This window comes from Mastigoproctus giganteus, chromosome 9 (genome assembly GCF_048544385.1).
Source record: "Mastigoproctus giganteus isolate SK-2022 chromosome 9, ASM4854438v1, whole genome shotgun sequence".
Lineage (NCBI taxonomy): Eukaryota > Metazoa > Arthropoda > Arachnida > Uropygi > Thelyphonidae > Mastigoproctus > Mastigoproctus giganteus.
The window spans coordinates 233231528-233248503 of record NC_143583.1 but is presented as its reverse complement, the minus strand read 5'-3'; positions in this window follow the sequence as shown (position 1 = coordinate 233248503).

Below are 16976 nucleotides of genomic sequence, written 5' to 3'. Positions count from 1 at the left end.
ATGTAGAAAAATTATTAATATAAAATAAGAACAATAAATAAAATTAATAATAAATAAGCACTCTTATAATGTTAAAGTAATTATTAAAATAAATCATTACTCTTACTTTTATACATAAATATATTAGTGTATATACACTGAGTGATCATTTAATTATGATCACCTACCTAATGATGGGCCGCCATTCGCACGGTTAACAACCACTATTCGCCTAGGCACTAGATGTCCGTAGGGATCTGCAGCCATGCTGCCTGCAAAGCAATAGATGACGGCTGCGTGTCCATACGCTGCACTTCCCGTTACAAAACATCCTACAGGAGCCGACCAGGCTAGCCGGGTAGGTAAAGTGCCTGCCTGGCAACTCAAAGGTCGCGGGTTCGATTCCCGCCTCGGGCTGGATATCACGATGGTGCCGAACCAACCGGTTGGTTGGATATCCCGGTCACGATACACGAAGGAAGCAAGAAAAAACTGGTTCCTTCGTGTATTGATCACATCATACGAAATAAATAAATCCTACAGGTTTTCAATTGGATTGAAGTCAGGCGAATTTGGAAGTCAGTCAAGATTGTGATATCTGCACTGTGTTCCTCGAACCACTCCCGTTTCTGTTCGGGAGAAAATACAACATGGCAGAATGCGCGTGGTCTCCTAACAGCTGCCTACCCCAGAATAAAAACATTAAAAACAGATCGATTAAAGATAAATTAAGAATATTGTCATAAGTTTTTCTGTAATTACTTACCCCTTTGTAGTAGATTATGTCAATCTAAAGAAAAAAGTGGCGAAGTTTTGCTCGTGTAATGCATAAATTAGTTAATAAAAAAACATGTAAACCGAAATAATGACTCTGTCAGCTTCATTTTAAAATCTGAAAATTCTATTTAAAAAAATTTAAATTTTAAATAATTTTTCCTGAATGGACACCTAAACGGCACTGTGGAAAATAATTCAGAAGCATCCTTTAATGAGAGAGTGAAGGAGCTTACAGTCACCAATAATCCTTATTTGAAAAAGTGGAAGAAAGCTAAAATTGTTTTAACTCCCATTCTAATCCTGATGGACTTCTGATGTCCCAATTACTTAATAAGAAATTTAGAATGGGCACTCCATACTTCAGATGCATACTCCCAAAGTCATGGAACAAGCTGTTTTTATCATTTTAGTGAAATTAATTTAAAAAAAAAATATTTTTAACAGTCCTAGGGATCTCTCTACAAAGCCTTCCAAAAGGCTCCAAAAAGGATTCTCTTACAAATCATATTAATAAGATCTCTCTACAAAGCCTTCCAAAAGGCTTTGTAGAGAGATCTTATTAATATGATTTGTAAGAGAATCATTAGAGGAGAACCGGATTCCTAAATCGTTGATTTCTTTGACTCTGCTTATTAGGAGATTATCCAATGTGTATTGATATATAAACGTGTTTGTAATCTCAGTCCAAGAGTGATATGGTGTAGTATTTTTCTAAATTGAGATTCCGCCCAATCATTTCCAACTGAATCCATGTACTGATGACAGACAATCCCATGTTCGGTGTAATACAATACTGAAGTGATATGACCTCTTTATAGACTTTCATGTCATCTGCATAAGTTAAAAGCTTAAATTCTGCCTGCTTTATATAATCAGAAATATATTAATATATATCCAAAAAAGGAGGGGACCAAGAGGAGAAGAGAACCAGGAGGAAAATCCCGTTCCTTTGAACGCAGAAAGAGTGCGAATATTTTTCTTCAAGTAAAACCCTACTCTCCCAATTTGATTTAATTTATGACAGATTTTAATTTAATTTTAATTTATATACTAAAAAAAGATGATTTTAAGAATATTTTGGCACAATAAAAGAATTTTCTTGAGAGTAAAAGTTTTTTTTTTTTTTTTTGCCCAGTTTCGATTTCTAACGAAAGAAGCGGGACTGACAGTATCAACTTTAAACAAAATGAAGGTAGTTTTCAGTATCTTAGTTTTGTTTGAAGAAACTTGTTAAAACTTGCCTTGTTGCTCACTGAAGCATTTGCTGGATCTTCAGATAAAAGCAATAAAATATGAATGTAGAATTGGAGAAATGTGTCGTGGTAAGAAGAACTGTGGTCATTAGACCATATAAAACGAAGTGAAAGATATACATACATGTAGGAAAGTCTGATAAATAAAGACAGCCAATGAAATGGGGAAAAAATAAAAATGGGAAGTCTGAAAAGGGTCAGGGATAGATAGATAGAGAGAATATTTTAATTCTCATTGATTCTATAAATGAAATTGCTGGGTTAAATCTTGAATTACATCTTATTTTTAAAAGGTAGGTTGAGAAAAAGATATTTCCCTTATTACAGACAAATTACATATCTCAGAACAAAATATCGAGAAACAGCAAAGTAGTAATGAGGTCTAGTAATAATAAGGGGGCGTCGAAAATATTTTTTCCACTGGCTGTATCTTTCCTGTCATTGTATTGAAACACGTCTTCGTATGATGCATTCCATCGTCGCAGTAGGCGTAACACAGACTATTATAATAAAAGGTTAATAGAGACACCGCACTGTTTGATAACAGGCTTTGAGTCATTGAAGGACAATCATTTGAAATAATAGGCCTAAATGGTAATCAGTTTTAACTGGTGGACTCGAAATGCTCCAAGGCCCATATTTTAACTAATGCGTGTTATCTCTCATCCTTCGGGTTACAGTGCAATAATCCTATGGGCTGCTAAAGACACGATTTTCTGTCTAGCGTTCGTTTAGACCCATTTTTTCTTGACCTTCTGAATACTTAGGTTTATAAATTAAAATTGTATAATACTAGTGAAGAACAGTGGAGTAAGGCAATCATGAATGCACTACGCTTTCTTCATTTTGTTATTTGAAATCTTTTTGACAGTCTGCTCAACGATGGGCGGCTTTTATTTTGTGGTATAAATTAAAGTTTGCAATCAACTAATTTGACGCACTAACTACATTACTATATATGACACCCGTGGTATGAGAAGACATCTACAAATGCTATTATCTTTGTCCGTCCTCCGTGAAATGTAGTGTTCTCGTCACTTGTCACTCGCTTGGAGAGGTTTATCTTCTTTTCAGTCAATGACTGAAGGAATTTCTAAAATCCTCTTCAATCGAGAAGGTAGTCAGCCTCTATAAGGCGGAGGGTGTAGGGTTTTCTAAATCAGTTATTCCGAGTTCTTCGGCCCGTGAACACATATGTCTAGAGATGTAACACTGTTATACAGATATAGGTTATGCTTGGGACCTGTTAACATTAACCATACAGTATGGCTATATATAATTGCAAGTTTTTCAGCTTGATTTGTCTCCTAAAATAATCTGACAGTCGATTAAAAGTTGATCTGTTGACTTTATGCTCCCATGAACTATGTAAATATATATGCTTAGATCTTTCCATTCTGAAATTTCAGATTAGTTTTGCTTCCTTAATTTCGAAACTTTGAACAAAGATAATCGGCCGGTAACATCTACCATCTACTTTTTTTGTCTGTAACTTCTCTTTCTTTAAATGTTTCTGTAACTCTGTCTAGTCCCCCTAAAGCTCCAGCAACTGAAAGCAAACTAAGGATTCCGTGGTAATGCGATCATCTAAATAATGGTCGTAAATTGGTCACGGATCGCGAAATCAGCTTTTATAATGATAAACGTGAAGTATTAAAGAGAAGCAAGTGAAAAATCAATGTAGCATGTGTCGAAAAAAAAAAAAAAAATGGCAACGTGTAGACAAGATATCCATGTCCATAGAACTGCCATGCCAGCGTATTCCTGATATTATAACATCGATTTAAAGAAAGAATTCCAACACTCGCACTTGCGGTAGCTCCTTAAAACTTCATTGTTTGAAAAACTATCTGATGAATAGTGTTCATGAATTTTCCAAATCTTTTTCTGCTATCTGACTTAAATTGTGTGTACTATCGTTCTCATATGATCTCATTTTCCCATTGTTCCAGACGTTGGACAAGGTACCATCGCGCTACCAGCTGTTTGAACTGATGCCAAAATACCATTAATTCAGATCGTGAAGAGCCAAAGTACTGTATTTATGAATAGCGTGTATTCGAAGAGCACTTTGTCCATTGGCAGTACGCAAAATCCTAAGGAAAAACTATATTCCCCTACCTTAGATTGGGAACCTCAGCTCTGTTTGAACACGTTTGAATAATTTTAAACTTAATGATACCAATGCACTAATACTAATTATCAGTTGAATGATTTTATATTAAGTGAAAAGAAGTGAGGAAAAGAAGTGTGAAAGAAGTGAAAAAAAATCTATCCAGTTATACTGAAGGAAGTAGCAAAAAGAGAGAAACCTTTAGTTATTATAATGAGAATATCTTAGGATTCAGGTAAGTTCCAAAATATTTATTCCCGTTTATTCCAGTTCAGCCAACTTCTGCTTTTCCTGGCTTCTCGATTTACCAACTAACACGATACTCCTAAGAATGTTCCGTTTCTCTAAAATGTCAGTGAACAGTTGTCCTCCTCACTATACAAATGAGATGGACTTAGGACTGGAATAACTAGTTATCAATAATTAGTACATTAATGAAATGATAAAAAGCAATTGTGTAATTAAAGAAATTAAAGATTGTTGCGCGGAAATGAAGATAAGGTGAACCATTTATTGTACAAATAAAGCCCATAAATAAATAATTAAAGCACACCAGGTTTCAAAAAAGCACATAAATGAATATTGTAAATAATTGAGTTTTAAAGTTAACATTATCAGTTGGTAAGTCCCTTCTTTGATATTAAGTACGTGCCATTACTGAAACTCTCTAGTAAAATACAAAATATCTTACCTTCTTTTATTTTACCTCTAGTTTCAGTTATGCCACACTTCTAGTTTCGGTTTATCATCTGGGGGCTCGCAATTCAGGTTAGTCTTGTTGCCTTTGTAATAGTGTCATGCTTATCAATCAATCAGAGTTGTTATTATTATTATTATCAGTTTATTTACCCTAGGTTCATCCCCTGTACACTTAGTGGGATAAGGGGGTGTACAGATATTTTGAAATACACATCATACAATTTTATACAAATTTCGAGATATTTACAATAATGGTATTAAATAGATAATCACATTTACTTAATTGCAAGTTACAGTTCACTTTAAAATAAAATTGATCTTAATAATTAAAGAGATAAATATACAGGTTGACTTGTATATCTTTTCTTCGACAACTGACAACAAATTTACCTATTTTCATTATATTATTGCAATAATAATAAATATGAAAGTTACCTCAATATCCAAATAGATCTTCTTTTTTTCAATTTCCGGGATAAAATCAGATAAATTAAAATTACATTAAATTAAAAACACCGAATTTAAATTTAAAAAATAATCTAAAATCCCTCAATATGTTCATACATCCCGTACGTGAACCCCTCCAAGCACCGGAACACGCCGACATCAACCAGCCCCACACATCATATTAGAGTATTATTATCCTTCTGGTGAAAACGTCTCGCAGACGAAAAGTTTGGCCCCTTCGAAGGAGATTTGGGATTTAATAATAAAAGATTACACATTTTAAAATAAGGTTTATTTTTGACGGAAATGTGCTCTGTCTTCTTTAGTGCGTGGGTTATCTGATGTCTGGGGCTGGTTGATGTCGGTGTGTTCCGGTACTTGGAGGGGTTCACGTACGGGAAGTATGAGCATATTGTGGGATTTTAAGTTTTTTTTTTTTTTTTATTTAAATTCGGCGTTTTTATTTTAATGTAATTTTAATTTATCTGATTTTATCCCGGAAATTAAAAAAAAAAAAGATCGCCTATTTGGATATTGAGGTAACTCTCATATTTATTATTATAATTAAGAAAAGGGAGATAGATTGAGATTTCATCTTTTAGTATTTTAAAAAAAAATTCTGTTTATACTCCGGCACGACAACCAAGTCAGTAGAGTTTACAATAAATCGTCAATACAAATATTTATCGTATTTAGTAGTCACGGGCTTGAATCCCGGTCCTCTCAATGAACGCGTGCTATGCATTTTCGCTCTTGACCACTCGGCTACGTCAGGTCTAGATTATATTATTGCATTGAATTGTTTACATCATATAAATTTCTGATATAAAAAAAAAATTCAGCTCAAATTTCACGGTACTCCTGATGATTTTGTCCAGATTTAGTCCATAATTTCGCTTCTACATGTTTTATTTACTTCAAATTTTTACTGGATCAATGGAGAAGGGGTTGAAGTGTTCGATAGTGTAACAGGGGAACATTCCTTTTAAGGAGTCCGGATTAGATAGCTTCACCCTAAGGTGATTTCTATTTCTTGCTCTTGTAAGTGCGATAATATCTTCTATCAATGGGCCATCGATCTGGCGAGTTAGCAGCTTGGCGAGTGTTGACATTCTTTTTGAGGATAGTGAGCTTCCAGGAGGTCATGCCTAGTTGACTAGGAGAACGGATTTTAAGATGGTGAAGGGGTTCCCTCCCAGACGGTTCATCCACCGCAGAATCCAATATTCCATTGTCAGAAATTTGTTACTTTGAGAGGTAGATGCAGTGGACCAGATTTGAGGCATATAGTGGTATAGGTGCGAGAGATCTATTAATGCATTGTCCGATCAGTGTAATGTGAGCGCCTGCGAGCTCCTGGCGGATAGCCCAAAAGCAGCGTAGGTCTTCTTATTTGCATAGTTATTAATATTAGTAGTATATGATGCAAGAAAACAAGCTTATAAAGTATCAGTAAAAAAAAAAAAAAAAACACTTCCCACATCACTTTTCCAGTAATTTGTCTAGTTCTTCCTTCAATTTATTTAAACTACCCTCTTCCACAAAAACAGATTGAAGTTTGTGCTAACAATCGACCATCCCCTGGCTGACGGCAACCTCGGCACTTCTAGTCTTGCAAAATATCCTCCTTCAATCTGAATTTATGCCCCCACATGTGTGTCGTATGAGCAAGAGGAAGAATCCCATCATCCCTGAGCTTGCTTAATCCATTCAAACGTTAAACACCTCAATCAGATCATCTCGCAGGTTCCTATTCTCCAGACGCTGCAATTTGCAGAACCGACGCCTTTCGTTCCATTCACTAATCTCGCTGCCCTTCTCTGCACCCACTCCGGCAGTTCTACATCCTTCTTAAAATTAAGCATTCAAACTTGTATACAGTACTCGAAGTGCAGCCGAACCTTATACATTGCCTAGTATTGCCTTGTACAATGAGATAATCACCTCCTTACCTGCTAGCAAAGTTCCTGTATGTCTTTGACCCCATGAGCTGTCCTGATTGTCTGTCTGCATTGCTCAGAGAGCTGCATATCGGACTTCACAATTACCCCCAGGTATTTTTCATTTTCCATTACCCTGAATGTAGCACCACTGTTGTCTTACCGCTTGAAGGGGAAATTCATTCCCTTTAAGTTGTAAGACAACAATTTGATTTCCAAGACTTTTAAATCAAATTAGGTTGTTAACCCTCATTTGATTTCTTGTTTTATTGTGAATCTAATTGATGAGGTTTGTTGATGTGGGGGACGGGAATTTACATACGCACTCCTTCTATGATTTCTATGTTTTAACAGTTGATTCACATATTATTTTCTTTACGTCTGTGTAATTCTATTGCTGTAGTTCTATTCCTTATCTGGGGATATCTCAGTTTAGGCTAGTTATGTTAGTTAAGTCAGGCTAGTCAGTTGATGAAGATGTAGAATCGCAGCTGGGGACATTCATGTGTTGTGATTCCTTCTGGTTGTCTACTTGTCAGTTATTTGTTGGGATTTTTGTGTTGCTATTTTGCCTGCCAGATTCTATCCTCTGTTTTAGTGTTCTTCCTGTCACTGTAGCTTGTAAATTCATTGTTGATGCCATTGTTTTGTTAGTTAAGTCAGGCATTGTTTTGACTGCTCTTTCAGCAAAAATTCTGAAAATACATTATAATTTGCTTTCGTCTCTATGAGGCTGTGTTCCTGGTTTGCAGGCGACCTCCATTTGAATATCTAAGTAGGTCCTAAGGTCTGTGTGGAGTAGGTGTATATTATATGTTGCCATGTCTCTTGTCCATATCTGCAATCCGGCTTCTGAGAGAGTACTTTTTTATGCAGTTTTTTGTTCAAGCTTCGGTGATCTGTAAGTAGGTACGTGGTATAGGAGACGTGTTTATATAAGGGGCAGCTCCTAGAACGTCAGTTCAACTCCCCCTCGTATCTCTGTGAAGAACAGTATCACTACAAATGGGCCAGATATGTGTGTGACGGAGGTTTGTTTGTATTCTGTGTGTGTTCTGTTCTGGTCACTTGGCTACCCAGAAGCATCAGTCACCTGGACAGATGATTCTGGGTACTCGTCCACACCACGGGAAGGTGGGCCAGTTCCGGTAGATGGGACACCTATAGTCTCAGAATATGAGACAAAAAAAAAAAAAAAAAAAAAAAATCCTTCTCTGGGGCCCACTCCAGAGGGGGAAATATATATATATATATATATATATATATATGTATATATATATAATAAAATCAGTAAGAAAAAAAAAAAGAGAGAGTGAAAGATAAAGAAAAGAAAAGAGGTGTAGATCTTCCAGGTATAGGAGACAGTTAGGGTTTATATTTCACACGCATTTCTTTCGCATGTGGAAAGATAAGCTTGGTGCTGTGTCCTAAGGTGGAGAGACCGCCGCACGCCAAGGATCCATATTGCCTTCCCTATTAACTAGATTTCCCATTTTCTTTTGCGTGTAAATCTCCTGGTGGTATTTCCTCCTAAGAAATCGATACTATTGTATTTCCTCCTAAGAAATCTGCCTTCCATACTAACTATATTTCCCATTTTCTTTTGCGTATAAATCTCCTAGTGGTAATTACTCCTGAGAAATACCGGAAATCTGGTATTTTCTCCTAAGAAATCTTCACTTCTTTGGCATCGAAGTGTCACATGCTCCAATTATGTGTTCCTGTATTTTCTGGATTTGTTGTTTTTCTGGGAATAGATTGATTGCTTCTGCTTGGCTACCTGTTAAGTTAACTTTAATGTAATCTTCAATTTTGGTCCAATCTGCTTGCGTAATTTTGTATCTTAGTACATTTACTGTGCTATTTCTGAGTTTTGGAAGGGGGGGAGGCCATTAGCATGGTAATAAGATTATGGTCACTAGTAGTTTTGTCAGTGTAGATTTCCCAATTTATTATTATTTGAACTAAGCTTAGGGTGAAGTGTATGTATGATTGTCCTCTTGGAGTTGCACATGTGAGTGTGTGTGTGGTCTGGGTTGTTTAGAATTTGTAATTTATTTGTTATTATTGCTTCTTCCAGGAGTTCTGCTTTCAAATTCCTTGACAACGGAATTTGAAATATATTAGGCGTCCGATATTGGCCTAGTGCCTTCTGCTACTCTGTCTACAACCAATCCACTCTTGGAACACCTTAACAGCACTCCGTGAACAGCTAACAAAATTCGCACTCTCTGTAATACTGCCAACCGGTACCAGACAATCATCCCTTTTTCGAATTCCGTCAGATCACTAAATCAAAATCTTTATTTTTCCTACCAAATATAAATACAGTAGTACACTGGTATGAGAAAAATTCTCTTCACAGCAGAAAATGTCAGAGGATTGACATAAAATGAAATATAAAAGAAAACTCCCCTTGCCTACGTCGATCAAGTTCTCCTTATGGTCCGTATACCACGAACCTGTAGGCTTACATTTACTAGTTCTCACAGCCACCAGGCGGGAGGAGAGCTCATTGCTAAAACACGGGAATGGTCATAATGGTTTGACTATACAGTGCACATCACGAGGAAGATTGTTGTTTTCATTGAAATGTCGCAGCTAAACTGCAAATACCTGAAAGCCAACACGTAAACATGACGAAGTTTCCGGAACCAGTGTATCGCAAGAAGTATATGAATTGAAGAATTAGTATTAAAATAAAAGGCCTAACTGCAAATCGATTGTCTACGTTTCGTACACTTTACAGCTTTTATTGTTGTGCCATTGCTTTTGTTTCAAAGGTGGTATTTGTGTATATGTCCGATCTGATATTCCCTGTCAGAGACTTCGTGATTTGGAATCTCCTCTTTTCGATCTTCTTTGGCTTAAAATCTCTGTACCACATTCTGTCAAATTCACCTGTTTCCTCTGCCGACATCTCGGTTTCTTTAATCACATGGAATTCCTTGATTTCCTTTCTTTGAGGATCAACATTCTCCAGTCCAACTTTCCGAACATCGTGATAATTTTTCTTGGTGATTTTAATGGTCATAACTCCAACTTGCATGCGTTTTCTAGTCAATTGTACCCAGCTGGTCGAGATGCTGAAGCTTTTGGAATTACTAATGATTTCGCATAGATTGTTCAATTACCTACCAGGCAATCCTAACCACGCAGTCAACACGCTTGATCTCTTTTTCATCAGCAACCCTTCAGGTCAAGGCGAGTGGTCCTCTAGGCCACCTCAGATCACAAATCAGTGATGGTCTCTTTTCCAATGGAGTCTTTCTCTCGTGACCATTTTCAACCTCGTGTTGTTTGACATTGCAAGAATGCAAAATAGGATTATATGCGAGATTTATTTTCTTATTTTCCTTGCTCGGATTACATGTCAACGTTTGCTCAGATCGTGTCAGTGAAATTATTTTTGTAGGGATGAAATCCTTTATTCTACACTCCACTTTAAAACCTCGTCCTTTATCTAAACCTTGGTTTTCCAATAAATTTGCTAAATTTCTTAAAGAGAAGAATGTGGCCTATAGTAATTAGCTTGTATCTGAATCTTCAGGTTCATTTTCTGCCTACACAAAAACTCGCAACAATTGTAAAGCAGTTATTAATTAGTCCAAGCTAGATTTTGAACAGGCTAATTGTAAAAAAATTTGCTTCTTGTCCAAATAGCAGTCGAGCATTCTGTTCTCTTGACAAAGCCATTAGCCACAACTTTTGCCCATCTGTACTCCACCTCTGTCGAACGGAATGGTTCTATTACTTTCTCAGCTAAAGATAAAGATAAAGTCGACCCCCTACTTTTCTTCTAAATCGTGTATTGGTAAGCCACTTCCTACCATTTCCAGTACACTCAGAAAAATTTTGAACAAATCTTAATGAGAAGAAAGCACCAGGCCCTTTCTACACTTGTTCTGAAAACCTGTGCTGCTGAGCTTATTCCTGTTCTGCGTTGCCGTTGTACACTTTCTTATTCTACCGGTGTTTTCTCTTCCGCTTGGAAATTTGCTCATATCCAGCCAGTTCCTAAAAAATGGGTGAAAAGTCCTTCCCATTCAATTATAGTCCTATTGCACTTGCTTCTACTCTTTCTAAAGTAATGGAGAAAAACATTAATCGCCAAATCCTAAACTATCTAGAGACCTTCCATCTGATTAACGATCGGCAGTTTGGATTCCCTCAGTGTTGATCCATGGGTGATGTACTGGCTTATGTTACCCATCTATGGACAAATTCAGTGGAAAAGTTTCGAGAAAATCAAGCATTTGCTCTTGACATTTCAAGGATTTTTATCGTGCTTGGCTAAAGGTTATCTGACACTCTTCCATCTTATGGTCTGACATTTTTTTTTTCTTTTTTTTTGTAATTGGATATCCAGTTTTCTTTCCGACAGCTCACTGCGAGTGGTGGTGGCTTTCTGTCTTCTAACCTCTTTACTAATGCTGGTGTTTCCCAAGGTTCGGTTATTTTTCCCTAATCTTTTCCTCTTGTATATTAATGACCTTCTTCCATTGAGCGGAAATGCTATCCATAGTTTTGCTGATGATAGCACATTGCATTCCACCTTCCAGTTTCAGCAACCTTGCCCTGCACATAGAGCTTCATCTTCTCGAATATCCACTACCAGTTCCTTAAATGCTGATCTCCAGATAATTCTCCAATGGGGCAAAAATAACTTACTTCATTTAAATCCTTCTGAAACTCTGTCCTGTCTTATATCTCGCAAAAAAAGGATTCTTCTTCTCCTATTCTTATCTTCTCAGATTTCTAGACGAGATCACATTATGCAGAGGGTTGATTGAGTGATTGATTTTGATTTTATTGGTGCAAAAACGACTGCGGTTATATGCAGAGGGAGTACATCACAAATATTGCTTCCTCTGCATCTAAGCAACTGGGATCTCTGTTGTTCTCTCGATGTTACTTTTCTTTCAAACTGCTAGTCACTCTCTACAAATCTCGAATCCACCCTACCATGGAATATGGAGCCCACATTTGGGGTGGTGCCACCAAAACCTCTCTCTCTCTTGCTTCTAGATAATGTTCAATAGGGGGGGCATCCAATTCAGAAGAACAGTGCCATGGGCACTGTTCTTCTGAATTGGATAATTCCTGCTGTCTTTTCGAAACCACTCCGAACACGTGCCGTGATCAGCATCCTTTTACAGTCCAACCTTCCCTCATGCGTGTTTCCTGAAAATTGCAATCTACAGAAATTCAGGTCTAATGTTAATAAGTATCTTCTTTCATCTCCTCAACCATCAACCCCATGCATGGTAATATACTATAGGTTTAATGCTTCTCGTGCTTGGGGTTTTTAATTAAAAAAAAAAGATACTTTGCATACTATCTTTTGCAGAAAATTTGGGTCCGATAAATTCAATACTTGCAAAATGTTTTTAATTTTTTTTTTATTTTAACATTTTAAATATTAAAAGAATTCACTGAGAAAACTGTGAAGAAGTTCCCTGCAATAACTTTTATTGCTCAAACGGCTCGTGGTGAGTAAAAGGGTAGGACTGCTGTACCACTGTTTGTCATTGACGGTAGTGTGGGAGATTCATGACTGATATTGCTGCATGGCTGCATAAATAGTTTGTCCACCATCCACGAGTGTATGGATGGACAAAAATTGTCGACGTGTACTTCTATTCAAAGCTTTAAAAAGAAGAATCTATTTCAACAGACAGAAGTGGAAATAAGTTTCCCACACTTCTGACATCAAAAGTTTACGAAAGAGAGCTTCTAATCCCAGTTAATTCAGTTGATAACCTATATTAGAAGTTCGTAGTAATAATTCACTTAGTCTCACTCGGCAGACAGCTAACGCTTATTACAGCAGTGACGAGGTAGAACTTAGCTAAGGAGGCCATACTTCTCCGTAGTAACTAATAAACATTTCTGCGTTCATGAGCAGATAACGGAAACTATTTTCCAAGAAGATTAGATGTGATTAATTTCTGTTTGTTCGTAACTGTGAGGTAAGGTATAATTTGAAGTAATCTTGGAAACCACATAAACTGTCATTTAATACTTTGTTCAAATCCTAACAAAAGTATCACCAAGTGAAGTGCAGATGATTTCCTCCGTGAAACAAAAGAAATATGTTAATGATTACAGGCATCGTTTTGGACGGCCTAAAATGATCACGTTTCGAGGTGGATGAGTGTCCGAAAGTGATAAGAAACCCGGATTCTCGGTGATAAATTTAAAGGAAAGCCCGGTGTTTGTATAATGGGAAACCGGTCATGCACGTTCTACCTAAAGTGGCCAAATTATAATAATGAATTCCTATCATCGTATGAAAACAATTGTGCAGCTTTACTCCGTGTATCAATTACACATTATTTTCTTACATTATTTTTCTTCTTTTATTTTCAGTTGTTTCCTCGGCTCGAATCTTAGTATTTTATTACATTTTCTGTAAGAAAACGTGATAAAGTCTAAGGAAAGTAACAAGCGGAAATACATTTGTCTTTGTCTACTACTGCTGTGTCATTTGTTTTCTCATACATTCTACCTTAAACCGTCACTAAAATTAATAAATTGATACTATCTGATCTTATATTACTAATTCTTTTGTGTTCCTTTCCTCGGCTCCTAACATACAGTATTTACAAGCAGCACAGAGCAGTGTACTCTCATGTCTTTTGTTAATAGCAGTTCAACATAGATTCGCCAGTAGCGTAATTTTATCTGCTCCGGCGATAATTTATAGCTCTTAACCTCAATAAACTAAGAAAATTGCCTAATGCAGCAGCTCGTGTGAATGAAGACCTTCAAAATCTTGGTCGCCTGTCACCCTTGTGGCTGAAAAAAAGAAAAAAAAATCGGCCCTAGAAAAATTACTTCGATGGTATTTTCATTAAAGAAACATCGTATGAAAATTCAACCATCCATCCATTGAACACAAATATCTGAAATACTTGTCAATCAGGTCTTAGTTTTTTTTTTTTTTTTTTTTTTTTGTCAAAGAGCACTACTAAGCCCTCTTTGAAGAAAAGCTTTCTGCATCCACATATTGTCATCTTGAAGAAAATCTCTCATACTGATCTTTCATCAAGATGCGGATGGAAAAATTTGTGTAATAGGTAATGCGCTGCACCAGATGCGCCCTTGGTTTGGCGAGACATGCAACGCCCGCAATGTATGAACGATCCAGCAATAAAATCTAAAATAAGTGTATTGTATAATTCATTCTGAAACATCCTGGGATGCATTCCTGTGTTCAACAATCGCAAAAAGAGCATTATCCAGTCCGACAAACACTGGCATTCGGGAAGAATGAATGTAGCGTACATTTATTCTTCCCGAACCGCTACTTCTGGTGCAACACCATGTAGTGTGGTACTAGATATTGTGTATGACGCATCACCTCATATGCACTGTATTAACTTATAAATAAACAATACAACTCTGTAATTATGTAAAGCATATACGAGTTCAAAATGCATATATGAACACCTTATATTCAGTTATTAAATTTGTCAGGAAGATAATTCTGGTCAACCTCAAATGTTTTTAAGCCACTTCAGCCGATTCCTTAAATAATGTTTCACCCGCTTAGTAGGTTCACGGGTTATTATTAAAAATGTAAAAAACTGGAGATACTGAACCATGGATTTAATGCTTACAGATATTATGCGTTTTTTATTTTTTTAAATAAGGCTATTCAAGGCCATTCCACTGTGGTGTAAAACCAGCTGATATTAATACGCAGTATCATCAGGACATGATAAGAACAGGAACTTAATCCATTAGTGGAACGAATATTTTTGTAATCAGTAGGCATGAGAAAGATCCACCTTGTGCGATTCCAATAGCAACCATTTTACATATAGTATTTTTATTACCCGTAAAGTGATCTTCCAAAAAAAAAAAAAAAAAAAGATTATTTTTTTTATGAGCTAGAGTAGACTGTGGATATCTCATATAATCTCTTGAGTAAGGCAAGAAATGGTGTCAATTGGACTGAGTCAAATGCAATTTCAGGTAGAGAAATATAATGTGGAAATCCTTGGCAGTTCATGGAGAAATATTTTCTGTGTTGGACTGCAGACAAGTAACTGTAGATTTATTAGACAGTGTGCTCATTATTTGACCGAATATCGCGAATCTAACATTACTTTATGCACGTAGCCCAGTGGTCAGGAGCGAGAGTGCATAGCACGCGTTCCTTGAGTGGACCGGGGTTCAAGCCCGTGACTACTAAAATACGATAAATATTTGTATTGACGATTTATTGTAAACTCTACTGACTTGGTTGTCGTGCCGGAGTATAAACAGAAAATTTATTTATTTATTTATTTATTATTTTGAGGCAATTTAGGAAGGGAGAACCGGTTGACATTGGCCTGACGTCTACTGGTTCTATTCTGTACATGGGCTGTGTGCTTCTTCTTGAAGACCAAAGTCAGGAGGTCATTCCCCCACTGTTTCGAACAGGGACTAATATTACTTATTCTCGTCATTGCAGATATTGCTATGAATTCCAACTGTCATGACCGCCAGTAAGCAATTTTACTGATGTTCAGTTCAGTGAGGACTTCCCATAGGTATAGCTGAAAAAGGGCAACGATCTTGTTAATATTGATGTATTTAAGGTTATATTTATTCTCCTAAGAGTAGTTGTAGTTTTTGCTGGCAAACATCCATCTTTAGGTGCTGGCAGTGAGATTAGCGCAGCCATCGGATCGTGATTGGACGGGTCCAAGTTGATCTGGGTTCTACTTGACAGTGTTAAGATTGAAAATGATTAATGCCCCTCTCCGACATGTTCAGAGATAGTAAGCTGAGGAGATTCTTTGTCTCTGATAGATGAAGTCAACCAGATTTAATATCATTTGGTCATGACTGATCAAAAGGTAAAAATCATCCACAGCATGCTGTCATATTCACGGCAGAATCCTCAGAATTAGGTGGGAACCCTGCCAATAGAAGGCAAATACCGAACACCAATATACTATAATACTTACGTTTGTTAATATGATGATGTTAATATAAAAATACGGTGAATACTCTGTGACTGTGTATATCAGTGATATGATGAAATATGGGAAATGAAGCGCATTGCACACATAGTGGAAGTCTATCAGCTCGCTAGACTCTAGGGATTACTTCTACACACAGTTCTGAGCAAACGGATGATTTAGTTAAAGACAACACTTAATTAAGTGTTGTCTTTAATTAACGGACGATTTAATTAAAGACAAATCGGAGGCATACCATCCTGACTGCATAACACCGACTGTAAAGTACCCCGCCGGTCAGATGGTCTGGGGATGCAAAACAAGCAAAGGGGCGGGGCGAATTAAGTTTATTAACGGAATGGTGAATGCAGCCACCTACAGTGGTATCTTGGAGGAGTGCCCGAAACTCGTTATTAGGGATCACCACACAGACTTACAAAACTGCATTTTTCAACAGGACTCAGCACCTTGCCACACAGCAAAATTGGTAAGTTTTATGCTATTTAGATTTAATGAGCAATTTGTCTTCTTATCTCACAAGGCTCAAAACATACTTACACCAAAGTTTTCCCTCGTTTTTCCTCCTTAAGGTGCAGTCATACCTCAGAAATGCTGGCATTACACTGTTGGACTGGCCCGGCGACAGTTCGCATTTGAACCCTATTGAAAATTGCTGGTTGGTACATGTCGTCGTCTAAAATTGCTCAGAAGAAGCCAACGAGTAAGATTCAGCTGCAGGAGAGCATTGTAAGGGTGCGGTACCACAAAATTGGGCAACCGTATATCCAGAAGTTGATTAACTATATGA